We start from the raw sequence: 18,627 nt of genomic DNA, 5'->3' as shown, positions 1-18,627 counted from the left end.
TTTATAATCACCCAGTTATGTTGTGACGTTTGATAGAACACAAGGTGTAAGGTAATTTCTCTATGTGTTTTGGATGACGATGACAACTCTTTGGTGTCTAATCTTGTGTTAAGTGCTTCAGGTTCTCGGTGATTAGGCTTGCATCGATTAGTTATTCTCTCTCGAAGGAAAAGATCAAAGACGGTGTTTGTCTACGTGTTTATCGCTTTGGTTGTAGGAAACCCGTACTATTAAGAGGGAATCCACATCAGAAGACGTTGGGTGAATCATTGCACGTACACTTTTTCCTCACCCACCTTTGCCTTCCATTTCTTATTAGAGAGAGAGAGAGCTCCCCTTCTTTTGAACTGTTGTTGTGCACTCTGAGCGGTTGTACCGCTTGTTCGAGCGGTTGTACCGCTGGCCCTTGGCACCGACCCAACCACTACCCCAGGGGTGATATCCTGGGGTTGAACATCCCAGTGCATACCCAAGCGATTGTACCACTTCCCTCGGACAGTTGTACCGCCCCATGCTTAAACTTTCTGTGGTGTTGATCGGCGGTTGTACCGGCCAGGTACGGCTCAACAACTGGTCACAGTTCTGTTTTGATGCGGTACTTGGGCGGTGGTTGCCCGGTTGTTCCGGTTGTGCTCCCTCTAGTCAACTATATCGATCATTGTTAGTTGCATATCTAGAAAACCCACTTTGATGCAAGGTTTAAATTGGTAAAGAAAAGCTAAAAATTGTTAGTTGCCTATTCACCCCCTCTAGTCAACTATATTGATCATTTCAATTGGTATCAGAGCCTCGTCTCTTTATTAAGGACTTTGCCGTCTGAAGAGTATGGTTGCCAGCATAGACTGTGAGAGGAGGAGCACCTCGGTGTAATTCCAGCATAGTCTACGACCGATGGGGGAACCTCAGTCTCTCGTGAGGAGTTCAATGTGGCCTTGGACACATTGAAAACCTCCATGATGGCCGAGGTCAAAGGCATGCTTAAGAACTTTCTTGATGGTCTTAAATGATCCACCGCACCGTTGGAAGTGGTCGATCCCACTAACAAGGTGTCGGATGCTAACTCTGACAAGGGGGAGGCTACTAGTGACCAAGTTCCTTTGTCTAGTGGTAAAAGTGGAAACGACATCTTTGTCCATGTTGAACCACCCCTTACTTACGGAGGACTGGCTCCCTCCACTCATTTGAATCATATTGGCCCTCCTCCTAAGCTTGTGAAAATGAGGATTTTGCCTCTTGGGTCTATCTCTTTAAATGTCATTTATTTCATAGTTCTACTAACCTTTGGAGAATTATTGAGCAAGGTTTCTACCCGCATGACCCAAGCAACTTCACACCTAGAGAAGCCACGGATCATCAATTCAACGAGTCTGCTCTTTGCATTCTCCAAGAGGCCATCCCTCCCGAAGATATTGTGCATCTCTGACCTTTCACCATGGCCAAGGAAGCATGGCAACATGTTGTTTCCCTTTACAAGGGAAGTGCAAGCATTCAACGCTCCAACTATGAAGTGGTGCAAGACGAAGCCGATGAGTTTTTAATGAATGAAGATGAAGAACCTCGCGAGCTTTACCGGAGATTAACCACTCTCGCGGTCTCACTCCGAGATCATGGGAGCAAGGATACGGATGAAAATTGGATCAAGTGCAAGTTTCTCAAGGCCATGATGCCTTATCATAAGGCCATGTCCTCCGTCATCTGTCAAAGGCCAGACTTCCACACCTTGTCCTCAAGTGAAGTGTTGGATGAGTTTGTGGCAATGAGGATCTTGGACAAGACCGCCGACAATGCGGTGTTGCGTTCTCAACGCACCAAGAAGCCCAACCTTGCCTTGAAGGCCAAGGCTAGTGTGGAAGAATAGGATGAAGAGGAAGAAGAGGAGAGTAACCCCGAAGATACAAAATATGCTTATCATGAGCACATGGCTCTTGCTTCAAGGCAATTTTGGAGCAAGAAGAACTCAACGCCCAACTTCAACCGGAATAACTCAAGTGGCACCAAGGGCAAGCAATGTGTGAGGACATGCTATAATTGTGGCAATGTAAGCCACTTTGTTGCGGAGTGCCCATACGAGAAGAGGGAAGATAATGGTGGCAAGCTTATCCGAAAAGACAAGGCCAAGTCCTTCCCTAACAAGAACAACTTCACGAAGAAGGTTGGCGGCACAAGAAGAGTACAATTAGGATGATGATGAAGAAGACGGTGAGACGTCCATGGCCTCTGTTGCCATTGCAACAACTCCTCGGGTGTCCCTCTTTGACTCACCCAACGAGAACATTACCGCCAAGTGCCTCATGGCCAAAGCCACCAACAAGGTAACCCCCAACATCAAAACCACCATTGCCACTAATCCCTCTTTGACGGATTGCATTGATGAAAGTGAGGGGTCTAATGAGGAAGAAAATGAATTTGAGTCTTTTATGAGCAAGCTCAAGGGTAAATCCAAGAAGCACTTTGTTGCTCTCTCGGAACAACTTGGTGAACCAATGACATGATCGAGGCTCACAAAGACACCATCTCTAAGATGGAGGGGCATAGTCGTGACTATGCTGATGAGATATCGGATCTCTCTAATGAGGTTGAGGAAGAGCATGGTCATCGTTTGGCTCTTGAGGAGTCACACAACGATGATCATGCCAAATTAAAGAAAGGTCTTGATCATTCTCTTGTTGTATCTCGTGTGCTCAATTCCGAGAAGGCCAAACTTGGGGTTGATCTTGCTAGACTCAAGGAGGAGTTTGATATACTTTACAAGGTTCACAAGGCCTTGAAGGGTGAGGGAGTCCTGGGCTAAGGGGTCCTCGAGCGTCCGGCCTGTTAGCCATGGGCCGGACTGATGGGCTATGAAGATACGAAGACCGAAGACTGCACCCGTGTCCGGATGGGAATCTCCTTGGCGTGGAAGTCAAGCTTGGCTACCGGATATGTAGATTCCTTTCTTTGTAACCAACCTTGTGTAACCCTAGATCCTCCCGGTGCCTATATAAACCTAAGGACTTAGTCCGGAGAGCGAGAGAATTCATGATCATAGCCATATAAGCTAGACCTCTAGGGTTTAGCCATTACGATCTTGAGGTAGATCAACTCTTGTAATACTTGTATTCATCAATATCAATCAAGCAGGACGTAGGGTATTACCTCCGTAGAGAGGGCCGGAACCTGGGTAAACATAATGTCCCTTGTCTCTTGTTACCATCGACCTTAGACGCACAGTTCGGGACCCCCTACCCGAGATCCACCGGTTTTGACACCGACATTGGTGCTTTCATTGAGAGTGCCACTATGCCGTCGACCAAAGGTTCGATGGCCCCTTCAATCGTCGATAGTGAAGCTGTCCAAGGAGAAACTTTCCTCCCCGGATAGATCTTTGTGTTGGGCGGCTTCGCACTGCAGGCCAACTCGTTTGGACACCTGGAGAAGATCAATAGCTATGCCCCTGGCCATCAGGTCAGATTTGGAAGCTTGAACTACGTTGCAGACATTTGTGGAGACTTGATCTTCGCCGGATTCGAGACCGCGGCTGCCACCCCCGGTCACCCCGATGATGATGACCTAAATTTGTCGTCAGACCGCATCCAGGAGATCGCCCCTGTAACCGCTCTGGCCTTAGAGTCGGAGCAGACTATGCCATCCAAGGACGGGAGGATCAACCCCACCACGGAGGCCACAGATTCCACGGCGTTGGAGCCGCACATAGACTTAACCTCTCATGACGTTTTTGTCACTGAAACTCCGGACTCGTCTCCGGCCGTAAGTTCCTAGCCACGTGAGCTCGTGGACGCCGAACTTGATCGCTTATAGATCTTCGAGTTCAGCGCCCCAGACATCTTCCAGCACTTGACTTTGGGCGACATGCTAAACTCATTAAAAAACCTGTCCTTGGAGAAGGACCCGCAACCGAACTATATCCGGTTCGAACTAGGGGCTGACGATGGAGAATTTCGCTCCCCACCCGCCACCCACTTCATAGCCACTGTCAATGACTTAACCGACATGCTCGATTACGGCTCCGAAGACATCAATGGTATGGACGACGATGTGGAGGACGAACATGGCCAAAACCCGCCGGCCATCGGATGCTGGACGGCCACTTCTTCGTACAACGTATACATGGTGGATACACCTAAAGAACCTCACGACGATGACAAAGAAGATCCAGTTAAGGATAAACCTCCTGGAACACAGCCTAGACACCGGCGTCAGTGGCGCCACTCTACGTCACACCGTGCAAAAGACAGCAACACCGGCACCGGAGAAAATAATACTCCAGATGATGCCAAAGACAACGAACACCCTGTTGGGGCAACATCCGAACAGAATGAATGGGAGGATGGGCACGATAGCCCTGATGAACATGGCATACACAAAGACTCAGAGGACAGTAATTATCTTCCGCTCTCCGAGGATGAGGAGAGCCTCGGCGATGAGGATTTCATCGTGCCTGAGGAACCTCTCGAGCAGGAGCACTTCAAGCGCCAGCTAATGGTCACTGCAAGAAGCCTGAAAAAGAAGCAGCTGAAACTTCAAGCTGATCAAGATCTGCTAAATGATAGATGGACTGATGTCCTAGCAGCCGAAGAATACGTCCCTAAGCGCCCAACCAAAAGTTACCCGAAGTGCAAATTACTACCTCAGTTCGACGATGAGGTGCTAGAGCTCATACCACCATCACGCAATGGGGCTGACAGAATACCACGTGGCCGGGATAAAGCGGCAACTCAAGCTGAACACTAGCCTGCCCCGCCTCATTATAAAGGCAAAGATAAAATAGCTCTCGGTCACAAATATGACCTCCGGCAGGACCGAAACAATAGAGCGGGGCATACCAGATCAATCTATGGATCACGAGGACGTGCCTCGACACACGGCGACGGCTATCTATTCGGACGTGACAAACCTAGCCACGCCCGGGCCAAAAACTGCAATTGGACTCGGTCGGAGGTACGTCGTAGTGTGGCCCAATATAGTGGCGCCGCACACCCGCTTTGCTTCACAGACGAAGTAATGGAGCATGAATCCCCAGATGGGTTAAACCCATGAATATCGAATCATACGATGGAACAACGGATCCCGCGGTATGGATCGAGGACTTCCTCCTCCATATCCACATGGCTCGCAGAGATGACGTTCATGCCATCAAATACCTACCACTAAAACTCAAAGGACCATCTCGGCACTAGTTAAACAATCTGCCGGAAAATTCTATCAACAGCTGGGAAGATTTGGAGGATGCATTTCATGACAACTTCCAAGGAACATATGTCCGGCCACCGTACGCCGATGACTTAAGTCACATTGTCCAGCAGCCCGGAGAGTCAGCCAGGAAGCTCTGGACTAGGTTCTTAGTTAAAAAGAACCAAATCGTCGACTGTCCGGATGCAGAAGCGCTTGCGGCCTTCAAACACAGCGTCCGGGATGAATGGCTTGCACGCCACCTTGGTCAAGAAGGACCTAAATCCATGACAGCCCTTACCGCTCTAATGACTCGCTTTTGCACGGGAGAAGACAGTTGGCTCGCTCGTAGAAGCAACAGCTCCAATGACTCGGGCACCTCCAAAATCCGAGATAGCAATGGCAAGCCACGACAAAGCAAACACAACAGTCGCAATGATAATGGTAGATCACGCGACATAGCAGTCAACGCCGAATTCAGCAATCCCAAACCCGGTTAACGGAAAAACCATTCAAGGCGAACTGAGACGGACCATCCAACCTAGACAGGATATTGGACTGACCCTGCCAGATTCATGGACACCCCGATAAACCAGCTAATCATACCAACAGAAGCTGTTGGGTCTTCAAGCAGGCCAGCAAGCTCAACGCCGAACACAAGGGGAGGGGGCCGCCAGGCGATAGGTACGACGGAAGGGTTCACCAACCAAATACCGGGGGTCAGAAGCAATGCCTCCCCGAGGATCGATCAATCATGGAGCAGAAATAGCAGTTCGGCTTCCGCCGCCCACTTCATATATCCGCAAAATTTGTACCACACATATATCACTACGCACTCAAGATACCATGGGCATTGGCGGAGGCACAATACGGACAAGCCTGCAAGCATTGCAGTAACATTTTTTATCTACTTTCCTTTTTCTTTCTTTTCTCTTAAACACAGGTGACGCAAAGGACAAACATATAAACTGACTCCATCAGAGTTCGGATCCACCTAAGGGGCTATTCCCGTCAAGGAGTCCCTTCACCGGGGACAGGCGGCGCAGACGTGCGACACGAGGTCCAAAATTACTTTTTGTAGACCGCACTCTCTATTTCGAGCCTGTAAAGTGCCTTTTTCCTCCCCCTTCGACCCCTGGCATATTAAATAGCCGGGGTTGCGGCTTTGTTGTCTTTATACATGATTGGCACATCACTCAAGATCCCAGTAAAAATAATCCATTCTTTTCTAAAGGACCAAGTTTTGCCCCTATGGTTGTTTCAAACATACACTTCGGCATAACTTGCCAGGAGCTCGGTATGGTGTAAGTGCATCTAGTGCCACCCCTAGTTGGTTTTGGAGTATTGACGACAAACCTAGTTGAGGGACTAATGTGTTTGTGAGAATTGCAGGATAACATAGGTAGAAGTCCCTCATTGATTCGGTTTTCCTACCAGAGATGACCCCTAAAAATGTATGAAGACATTGAAGTCAAAGGCGGTATGTAAAGACATTCACATTGAAGACTATGACAAGAGAATACATCGCATGAAGACTATAGAGCGCGAAGATTTAGATCTTTCGTAGTTCTTTTTCTTTTTATTGAGTCATAGGAACCACCGTACTGTTAAGTGGGGTCCAAGAGAACCAGTCAGAATGACTGAAGTGATGCTTAACCAAAATCCTATGTCTTCGAGTGAAGACTATGAGAGGGAATCTTGTCGAGAGTTGGACAAGTCAACTTTGCTTGTAGCCCAAGTAAAGTTGCCGTGTGTGTTTGAAATCTGACCGTTCGAACACGTGTCAGTTCCTTAGTGACCCAGGGTCATTTCGGACAAATCAGGTCGGGTTGCCTAGTGGCTATAAATAGCCCACCCCCTACAACCATAAATGGTTGGCTGCTTAGAGTTAGAGTACAACTTTTGTCGTTTGAGAGCAACCCACCTCGAAGCCTTTGAGATAGAATTCCTTGCGAGGATAAAGCCCTAAACACCCAGAGACAAAGAGTGTTAGGCATCACTTAAGTCTTCCTGTCTGTGTGATCTGAAGACTTATTACACTTGAGGACTGTGAATCCTCCAGCCGGTTAGGCGTCGCGTTTTGAGCATCCAAGAGTCATTGTAGATCGCCGGTGAACGAAGTCTGTGAAGGTTTGGGAGTCTACCTTGAAGACTTACCAGAGTGATTGGGCGAGGTCTGTGTGACCTTAGCTCAAGGGGAATACGGTGAGGACCGGGTGTCCTGAGCTGCGTGTTCAGGACTGGGTGTCCGGGACTGTGTGTCTTCAGGTTTAAATACCTAGCCGCCCTAACCAGACGTACAGTTGTCACAGCAACTGGAACTGGTCCAACAAATCATTGTCTTCAACGAGTCATTGGTTTCATCCTTCCCTTCCCTTTACTTACTGTTGGTCTTTGTGAAGTCATTGTATGATTGCATTATCTTTTGTCTTCACTGAGTGACTGCTTGCTCTGATTGGCTTCATAATATCTTCCTACCTGATCCTTACTACCAAGCTGCTATTAGTCATTGTGCTTTCACTTCACTGAATACTTGACTATGGTTTGCCTAGTGTAGTCTACCTTCCGCTGCATGCTAATAGGTTTATTTCTATCGTTTGTCTTTGAAACTTCCACGTTTTGAAGACTCTCATAAAAATCGCCTATTCACACCCCCTCTAGTCGATATAACGCACTTTCAATTGGTATCAGAGCAAGGTACTCCCTTGTTCTGTGTGATTCGGTTTAACCACCTGGAGTTTTAGCTATGTCGACTGCAGGGATAATTAAAGTCTCTGCTGTGTGCCCCGTCTTCGATGGAACTGAATATCCCTACTGGAAGAATAAGATGCGCATGCATCTCGAAGCCATTGATGTCGACCTATGGTATGTGTCGGCGTTCTGGGCGGGGGTCCCCAGACTAGCCTGCCTGCGGCCTGCGGCGTGGCTCAAAGGAGGCCCAGCATGGCCCATCTTCATCAACACAAGACTCAAGACCCTCGCGAGGGGCCAAGCCTCGTGAGGCGGACGACACGGAGCTTCCTCAGGCACGGCCTCGTCAGGCTGGCTCGCGAGGAGGCGGAGAGATCAAGGCAGGGCACCTCGCGAGGTGCCCGTGACGCAAGCCATGACGACTCAGGGCGCCAGGCGGGCGCCAGCGCGCGCAGCGCCCTTCTTTCCTCTTTGGTGCAAAGGGGGCAAGCGCAGCCGCGGAGTACCGAGGCATCAGGCAAAGGTTGCCATTTTGGTGCAACGAGACCAAGACCAGGAGGACTACGAGATGGAGGTCACCATGGAGCCCAGGACGGCGTCCTCACTAGAGCTTAGCGCAGGCGAAGACTGCTTTTGTCAGGATAGTTGATGCTTGCTGTCCCCCTTCAAATTAGCCCGCCATTGTTGGGTCTCTTCCCGCTCGACATTTGGGAAGAGGACCAGGGCCTCTATAAATAGGACCAGCCACCCACAGAGCAAGGGGGCGGAAAAAGAGAGAGGGGATCGAAACCAGAGTGAGAGAGAGAGAGAAGGGTGACTGAACTCCGCCTAGCAGTTCATCGCCCCAGCCAAGAACAGACCCTCGCGAGGCTGTTCTTCCTTGTATTGTTCATCATCATCAGCCCCAGGAGGCAATCCACCAACCACACACTGGAGTAGGGTATTACACCACAACGGTGGGCCGAACCAGTATAAATCTTGCGTCCCTTGTGCAGTTCTTTTAGTAGTTTAGATCTTTGCGAGACAGGGAGGTAGAAGGCGTAATCTCCGCGCGCACCCCAGTGTTCGAACCTGAAGGGTCCCCAGTGTTCGAACCTTAAGGGTCCGCCGGAACCCGAAATCCAACATTTGGCGCGCCAGGTAGGGGTGCGCCGGAATTCGTCGTCCACCGCTCGCTTCTCGTGTCGCCTAGATGGCACCCGTCGGCGGCTGTCCTTGTCGTTCCCCGTCGCCCGCCGTCAACGCCGCCACCGGCCCGGCGGGGGGCGAGCAGCAAGCGCCGTCCCAGCATCCGTCCGTGCGGCAAGGCGGCCACACCGCTACTCCATCGCTCGCACCGGTTGGTTCTTCGTCCCACGCGCCCCACGCACCCTTGGAGGCTCAAGCTGCGCTCCTCGCGGCAAACGAGCTCCTGCGTTACCGCCCCGTCGACAACGTCTATGAAGAGTGGCTCGACCGCGTCGCCGAGCTCGTCCGCGCCGCAGGGGGCTCTCCTGCGCCGTCCCATCGCACTAGACCAACACCCCCGGTCGTCGCGGCCCTCCTGGGCGGCTCGCAGGCGCCGCCCACAAGTCATCACGTCAAGCCGTTCATCCGCCGGGTCATCGCCGCTTCCATGCGGCAGGGGGCTCCCCCGGATCGGACGGCGCCTGAGATCGGCCTGACCTTCAGTTCGGAGGACCACCCCTCCAACTCGGCCAGCTCGGGCGCACTCCCCATGTTGTGCACTCGCACCATCTGCCAGGTGGCCATCACTAGGACCCTCGTTGATGGCGGTGCGGGCCTCAACGTGCTCTCGGTCGAGGCCTTCAACCTCCTCCACATACCTCTGGAATGGCTGCGACCCAGCCGGCCCTTCTCAGCCGTCGGGGGCAAGCCGTCCAGTTCCTTGGGGCAGATCCGGCTCCCAGTGACCTTCGGCACCTACGATAACTTCCACATGGAGCTGGTCGACTTCGACATCGCCCCCATCGGCCTCCCCTACAACGCCATCCTTGGCTACCCAGCACTGGCCCAATTTATGGCTATGACGCACCCGGCGTACAACCTCATGAAGATGCCCGGGAGCAACGGCATCCTCACTGTGCATGGGGACACCAGGGACACGTTGCGGGCGCTCAAACTCGCCTTCAAGACGGCGGCGTCGGCACAGCACGCTGACTCGGAGACCCCCGAGGCCAAGGGGGCTGCGCCCGCCAAGAAGAAGCAGTTGTTCACCCAAGACAAGGCGGAAACCAAGCAGATACCCGTCGATGAGGATGGGTCCACCAACGCCACTTTTACCATAGGCTCCCACCTCAAACCCGAGCAGGAGGAGGCCCTGGTCAGGTTCCTGCGCGCAAACAAGAAGGTGTTCGCTTGGGAGCCGGACCAGTTGGCAGGGATCCCCAGAAGTGTAATCGAGCACCACCTCAACGTGTGCCCCAACGTGCGCCCTGTGAAGCAGAAGGCCAGGCGGCAGTCCACAGAAAAGCAGGCCTTCATCGTCTAGGAGACCCACAAATTAGAGGCCGCTGGGGTCATCCGCGAGGTCCGATACCCAGATTGGTTGGCTTACCCTGTCGTTGTGCCAAAGAAGGGAGGGAAGGAGCGTATGTGTGTCGACTTCACCAACCTCAAGAAAGCATGCTCGCAAGATCCGTTCCCGCTCCCCCGCATCGACCAGATCGTCGATTCCACTGCGGAATGCGACCTGTTGTGCTTCCTGGATGCCTTCTCTGGGTATCACCAGATCAAGATGGCGGTAGAAGACGTCGAGAAGACGGCCTTCCTGACCCCGTGTGGGGTATACTGCTACACGTGCATGCCATTCGGGTTGCGTAACGCAGGGGCGACCTTCCAGCGGCTGATGCACATCACCTTGGACCCGCAGCTCGGGAAGAATGTTGAAGCTTACGTCGATGACATCGTGGTAAAGTCTCGGGAGGCTGGGACCTTGATACAGGATCTGGAGGAAACCTTCGCGAGCCTCAACGCAGTGAACTTACGGCTCAACCCAGAGAAGTGTGTGTTCGGAGTCCCCACGGGCAAGCTCTTGGGTTTCCTCGTGTCCCACCGGGGCATAGAGGCTAACCCAGAGAAGGTCAAGGCGGTGGAAGACATGAGCCCGCCAAAGACCCTCAGAGAAATGCAGAAGCTCACGGGGCGCATGACCGCGCTAGGGCGCTTCATCTCCAAGTTAGGAGAGCGAGCCCTGCCCTTCTTCCAGCTAATGAAGAAAAAGGGGCCCTTCGAGTGGACTGAAGAGGCCGACAGGGCATTCCAGGATCTCAAGAGATACCTGAGCAGCCCACCTATCATGGTGGCACCACGCCCTCAGGAGCCCCTGGTGCTTTTCCTCGCCGCCACTCCTTACTCCGCCAGCGCAGCCTTGGTGGCAGTCAGAGAGGAGCGCCGAGTCAAAACCATGATGGCAGCCCAGGCCAAGGCAGAACAGGAACAAGGAAGGCCTACAGAAACCACCACCGCAGCTGAGGAGGATCAGCCGCCGCAGAGGGACGCACCAGAGGCGGAAGAAGCCCCTCTTCCAAACGGCCAGTCTCAGGAGGCCTCATTGCTTCAAGAGGCGCCACGGTCTTCGGAAGGAGCCACCAGCACCGACGCACCCTGCCTTGTTGAGCACCCAGTGTACTTCGTCAGCACGGTACTGCGGGATGCAGGGGCACGGTACCCTATGCCTCAGAAACTCCTCCTCGCGCTACTGGTGACTTCGCGCAAGCTACGACACTATTTTCAGGGTCACCCCATCAAGGTCGTCTCGTCATACCCCCTGGAGAGAGTGCTTAGGAGCCCTAATTCAGCTGGAAGGGTCGCTGAGTGGAACATAGAGCTGCAAGCGTTTTAGCTCGAATTCAGCACGACCAGAGTCATCAAGGGAGCAGCGCTGGCAGATTTTGTGGCAGAGTGGACGGAGGCGCCAGGACTCAAGGCCGATGAGGATCGGTCCCTATCCCCGGGAAGCGAGGCACCAGAAGGTTGGGTCATGTACTTCGACGGGGCGTTCTCCAGGCATGGCGCTAGAGCTGGGGCGGTGCTTATATCACCCACACAGCACAAGCTCTACTACGCCGTGCAACTCTGTTTCCAGCAAGGCGAAAAGGTCTCCAACAACATAGCGGAGTACAAACGTTTAATAGCCGGCTTGAAGGCCGCAACCTCCCTGGGAGTGAAACGCCTGACCATCAAGGGCGATTCGCAGCTCCTTGTCAACTTCTCCAACAAGGTGTACGAGCCGAAGGATGAGCACATGGAAGCCTACCTTGTGGAAGTCCGCAGGATGGAGAAGCAATTCTGGGGGTTGGAGTTGCAGCATGTGCCCCGTGGCACCAATCAGGAGGCCGACGATATCGCCAAACGCGCGTCCAGGCAGTTACCCCAGGAGCCTAGCATTTTCGAGGAGCGGCTCTTCAAGCCCTCAGCTCTGCCGTCACTGTCAAACACGGCTCAGCCCTTGGAGGAGCTCCCCCAGCCACCTGCCTCAGGAGCTCCGACCTGTGGCCCGGCCTCAGTAGCGCGCCTGCTCCTGGCGATGGAACCTCGGAGGGATGTTGGATCACGGAGCTCCGGAGCTACTTGACGCAATGGACCTTACCGGCCTTACCGGAGTAGGAGGAGGAGGCGGAGCGAGTGGCACGCCACGCCACGGCATACTGCATTAGAGACGGAGAGCTCTATCGGAAGCGACCAAATGATGTATCGCTGCGCTGCATCTCCAGGGAGGCAAGGGAAGGACTACTGGAAGATATACACGGCGGAGACTGCGGACATCATTCGTCATCGCGGACCCTCGTCGGCAAGGCGTTCCGCAGTGGGTTTTATTGGCCCACCGCGCTCAATGACGCCGTGGAACTAGTGAAAGCTTGTGAAGCCTGCCAGTTCCACGCCAAGCAGATCCATCAGCCAGCAGGAGGCTTGCAGACTATCCCCCTTTCGTGGCCATTCGCAGTCTGGGGGCTGGACATCTTGGGCCCGTTTCCTCGGGCGCCAGGGGGCTACGCTACCTCTACGTTGCCGTGGACAATTCACCAAGTGGGCTGAAGTGGAGGCTGTCCCGCCATCCCTGCGGGCTCCGCGGTCAAGTTCATCAAGGGCATCGTAAGCCGGTTCGGGGTGCCGAATCGCATCATCACAGACAACGGTTCGCAGTTCACCAGTAACCTCTTCAAAACATACTGTGCTAACCTTGGAACGCAGATATGCTACGCCTCAGTGGCGCACCCCCGAAGCAACGGCCAGGCCGAGCGAGCCAACGCGGAGGTCCTGAGGGGCCTCAAGACCAGGACGTTCAAGAAGAAGCTGGAGGCCTGTGGCAGAGGTTGGTACGACGAGCTTCAGTCCGTGCTGTGGTCCATCCGCACCACCGCGACCAAACCGACTGGAGAGACCCCATTCTTCCTGGTCTACGGAGCGGAAGCGGTCCTCCCTCACGAGGTCAGACGTCGCTCCGCGCGGGTCCTGGCGTTCGACGAGGCGCAGCAGGACGCCATGCGGGGGATGGACCTCGTGTTGGGGGAGGAACGTCGCCGGGAGGCCGCGCTGCGAGCGGCGAGGTATCAGCAAGCGCTGCGGCGATATCACTGCCGCAACATCCGCCCCAGGACTCTTGAGGTAGGAGACCTCGTGCTCAGGCGGGTTCTCTCCAGGGAGGGACTGCACAAGCTCTCTCCATGTGGGAGGCCGTTCAAGTTGTTCATGTTTCCAGGCCCGGCTCCGCGCGCTTGGAGACTCAGAGGGAGTGCCGGTCCAGAATGCATGGAACATCCAGCACCTCCGGAGGTTCTACCCCTGAAAAGGCCCGGAGCCTGTGAAGCAAGGCGAGTGCCTGTGAAGCTATCAGCGTTTTGGAAGCCCGGAGCCTGTGAAGCAAGGCGAGTGCCTGTGAAGCTATCGCGTTTTGGAAAAGGCCCGGAGAGCCTGTGAAGGCAAGGCGATGCCTGTGAAGCTATCGCGTTTTGGAAAAGGCCCGGAGCCTGTGAAGCAAGGCGAGTGCCTGTGAAGCTATCGCGTTTTGGAAAAGGCCCGGAGCCTGTGAAGCAAGGCGAGTGCCTGTGAAGCTATCGCGTTTTGGAAAAGGCCCGGAGCCTGTGAAGCAAGGCGAGTGCCTGTGAAGCTATCGCGTTTTGGAAAAGGCCCGGAGCCTGTGAAGCAAGGCGAGTGCCTGTGAAGCTATCGCATTTTGGAAAAGGCCCGGAGCCTGTGAAGAAGGCCAATGCCTGTGAAGCTCTGAAGCTCGCCGCCCGTGACACTCTCACGTAATAATGAGTTGGGGCTGTACACGCCCCGGAGTCTCAGGAGCACCAGCCTCAGGCCCTGGGGCTCCCTCCCACGCCCAGTGGCAGCACTTAGCTCCGCGCTGGTGAGAAGACGTCGAAGACTAGAATAGGTGCCGGACGCGGCTTTTCATTTACTTTCCGCAGTTGGCTAGTTCCTTCTCATTTGAAGTTCTATTGAAGTTGTTGCCGTCTTTGGCTTGCGGTTCTTCGGATTTTCGCTCCCTTGCCTCGATTTCTCTTGCGCAAGGCCTCGCGAGGGGGGCAGCTGAGTGCCCTCGCGAGCGTTCCTATCCTAGTCGTTCAAAGATTTCGTGACCCGGGCCCCTTACAGGAGCAACCCTCCAGTCCGTGCCCCACGGGCATTGCGACACAGACAAGGGGCCTGGGTCGGTCGCCCCCCATGGCCGGGGTCGGGAACTATCCACGCTCAGGCACATAGCCGGAAGGAACGGTAACGAAAGCAAACGATGATTAACAGCAATAAACGAAACACGCCCCCGCGGGGCTCCGCACTATTGTCTTTGTTACACAGGGAAAAGGGGAAAGGAAGAACAAATCCGGCGCGGCTCGCCTCACACCGGCCCGCGAGGAAGGCACGAGCTGCCTCTGGAGCTCAGGCGGACTTTCTCTCGCGCCTCACCAGGGCGCGGCGGCTAATCACGGCCGCCGCAGGAGGAGTCGCCGTCTGAAGAAGAACCAGAGAAGCTTGAGGAACTCCGAGCGCCGCCCGCCGCGCGAGCGCTGCTCCCTCCATCATCACCGGAGCTGGGTTCCTAGCCGCGGTCGTCACCCTCGCGGCAGCACCCCACGCGGCGACCATCTTCCCCAAACACCCTCACGTAGAGGGTGGCGTCACCGTCGAACTTGAAGTGTACGGTGCACCGGCAGCCCAGGCCATGCGCACGGGCAAACGTCTGCTAATCGTGGGCTAGGGACAGACTCCCGGCCGCGGAGACCTCCAGGGAAACCCATGAAGCCTGGCTGCAGCAGCCGTCGGCCTGGAGCCAGAGGCCGCCCGGGGCGCCGGCCAGGAGCTCACCCAGGAGGAAGCGAGGAAGCGGGAGTCGGGTGCTGGCCGGCTCCGCCGACCACACGACGAACTCCGGTAGCGCTTCAACGGCACGAACGCGCGGCCTTGGGGGACGCGCAGCCGGGGCGCACCCCCCGGCTGCAGCAACCCGCCCGTCGCCGTGCTGAAGATCACCACCACGGCCGCGGGGAGCCACCGCGGTGGCCACAGGATGCTTGCGAGGGCGCCCTCTGCCACGCTTGGGTGGGGCAGAGGTGGGCTCAACCCGGCAAGCCTTCCCCTTCTCGGTGGCTGAGAATCTCTTCGATGGGGCCATGAAGAAGAAGGAGAAGCAAGGGGGAATGGACTGGAAGGGCGCGCGCGGTCCCATACTTATAGCCTATGAAGGCCAACCGCCGGCCTCCACGATCACAGGTAATCATGACACGATCTGCATGCAGGGACTTGTCCAACTCGCGCGATCACCGAGGCATCATGGGGAAGTGGAGACGCCCACGTCCCATCAACCGCCACGCGGCGCCAGAGGCCGCAAGCTATTAGGGCCCGCGGCGCTTCGCCCTTGCCCTTTCGCCTCTTGGCACGGCCAAGTCCGAGCGCGCCTTGGGCCCGGGGGCTACTGTCGGTGTTCTGGGAACGGGGGTCCCCAGACTTGCCTGCCTACGGCGTGGCTCAAAGGAGGCCCAGCATGGCCCATCTTCATCAACACAAGACTCAAGACCCTCGCGAGGGGCCAAGCCTCGTGAGGCAGACGACACGGAGCTTCCTCAGGCACGGCCTCGTCAGGCTGGCTTGCGAGGAGGCGGAGAGATCAAGGCGGGGCACCTCGCAAGGTGCCCGTGACGCAAGCCATGACGACTCAGGGCGCCAGGTGGGCGCCAGCGCGCGCAGCGTCCTTCTTTCCTCTTTGGTGCAAAGGGGGCAAGCGCAGCCGCGGAGTACCGAGGCATCAGGCAATGGTTGCCATTTCGGTGCAACGAGACCAAGACCAGGAGGACTACGAGATGGAGGTCACCATGGAGCCCAGGACGGCGTCATCACCAGAGCTTAGCGCAGGCGAAGACTGCTTTTGACAGGATAGTTGATGCTTGCTGTCCCCCTTCAAATTAGCCCTCCATTGTTGGCTCCCTTCCCGCTCGATATTTGGGAAGAGGACCAGGGCCTCTATAAATAGGACCAGCCGCCCACAGAGCAAGGGGGCGGAAAAAGAGAGAGGGGATCGAAACCAGAGTGAGAGAGAGAGAAGGGTGACTGAACTCCGCCTAGCAGTTCATCGCCCCAGCCAAGAACAGACCCTCGCGAGGCTGTTCTTCCTTGTATTGTTCATCATCATCAGCCCCAGGAGGCAATCCACCAACCACACACTGGAGTAGGGTATTACACCACAACGGTGGCCCGGACCAGTATAAATCTTTCGTCCCTTGTGCAGTTCTTTTAGTAGTTTAGATCTTTGCGAGACGGGGAGGTAGAAGGCGTAATCTCCGCGCGCACCCCAGTGTTCGAACCTTAAGGGTCCACCGGAACCCGAAATCCGATAGTATGTCGTCAAGAATGGCATTCCCATGGCTGGTGAAGGTGTCACCGCTGCAGATGTCAAGAAGTTCGTTCAACTGGACTCCACTGCCAAGAACATCATCTGTGGTCATCTAACCAAAGGACAGTATGGTCGTGTAAGTGCTTTGGAAACATCTAATCTAGTCTGGGACTGGCTCTCCAAGGTCAATGAAGGCATCTCAACCCAGAGAGATCAGAGAATCAGTGTCCTTCGCAACCTCTTCAACCGCTTCAAGAGAAATGACAATGAGAATATCCAGCTCATGTTTGATCGACTCACTGACATCACAAATGAGCTTCAAGCTCTTGGCGCCACTGAGATCACCAAGCATGAAGTCGTCAAGACACTCCTGAGATCACTTGACAGCTCGTTTGACACCCTAGCCCTGTTGATTCAAGAACGTCCTGACTTCAAGACACTCGATCCATCTGACATACTTGAAAGGCTCAACACACACGAGTTTCAGCTTTCTGAGAAAAGAGACATCTACGGTCCCAACTATGGACGAACTCGTGCCTTGAAGGCAAAAGCTGTCTCCACATCTGAAGAAGAATCTGACAGCAGTTCTGATGATCCTGAAGACATTGGAAAGGAGCTTGCTATGCTTGTGAAGAAGTTCCAAAAATTCACCAAGAAGAATGGCTTCAGAAAGTCTTCACGGTCAAGCTCAAGGAATGATGAAGCTTCTGCTCATGACTACAAGAAAAGATCATGCCACAAGTGCAAGAAACCTGGCCACTACATCTCTGAGTGTCCGCAGTGGGACAATGAGAACAACAAGAAGAAAAAGAGCAAGGAGTATGACTCTGACGACAAGAAGAAGAAGAAATACTCAAAGTCTTCTTCCAAGTCTTCCTCCAAGTCTTCATCACACAAGAAGAGCTCATCTGGCAAGGCACGTGCGTTTTGTTGGCAAGGAAATGGATTCACAGGAGGAGTCCACTTCTGAGGAGGCGGAGGTGGAGTCTGAAGAGGAGTCCGATTCTGGCGTTGCGAGTCTGGCTACAGCATACGTTGCCAAGTCCATCTTCAACACTGAAGACAACGACTTCATCACCGACACCGATGCAAATGACAAGGACTACTCCACTCCTACCTACTGCTTCATGGCACGCGGTGCCAAGGTAAACACACGCACTACTCACTATCAAACATCTAGTGAAGATGACTCTCATTGTGATTCCAAACCCAGCTACAAAACACTTGCTAAAATTGCAACTGAACAACAGAAAGCTATGAACATATTCAAAAACTGTTAGACAAAAGCGATGATCTGTTAGACGCTGAAATGACTCGTTCTCAGTCCTTAATTGAAGACATAAAAAATCTTCATGTTAAGTATGAGGAACTTGAAAGTCGTCATGAAACGCTCTCAACAACTCATGAAAGGCTTTCCTATGATTATCTTCAAAGGAAGCAAGATCTTGAGAAATTGAGAGCGGCTCATGAAGATCTTCAAAAGGAAAATGTGTCACTTCGCGCCAAACAGATCAGTTCCGCTCAGGAAGGATTTGAACCACCATGTCTTAAATGCATTGAGCGTGATAACGCTACCTCTGTTGCTGAATGTTCCGCTGCTATTACTACTACAATATCTTCAACTGTTGATGTGGTAACTAACCCCTCTACGGAGGATACCACTGCTATTGCTGATGAGAATGCTAGGTTGAAGACACTACTTGAAACAGGGATGTACAAAAGTCTCAAAGGGAATCAGACACTATGTGATGTCCTCAAAAGGCAGATCCTGAACTGTTGGGGATATGAATATTTGTGTAAGCCATCCAGGAGGGGCCGGGTTACACAAATAGAGGTTCATCAGAAGCCCAAGACCAAGGCATGAAGATGGCGGTTCACTAAAAGGTTTAAAGGCCCACGGGTGACTCTAAGGCCCGTAAAGATAAACCGCCATG

The sequence above is a fragment of the Triticum urartu genome, chromosome 2, assembly GCF_003073215.2.
Source record: "Triticum urartu cultivar G1812 chromosome 2, Tu2.1, whole genome shotgun sequence".
Taxonomy (NCBI): Eukaryota; Viridiplantae; Streptophyta; class Magnoliopsida; order Poales; family Poaceae; genus Triticum; species Triticum urartu.
This window is presented reverse-complemented; position numbering follows the sequence as displayed.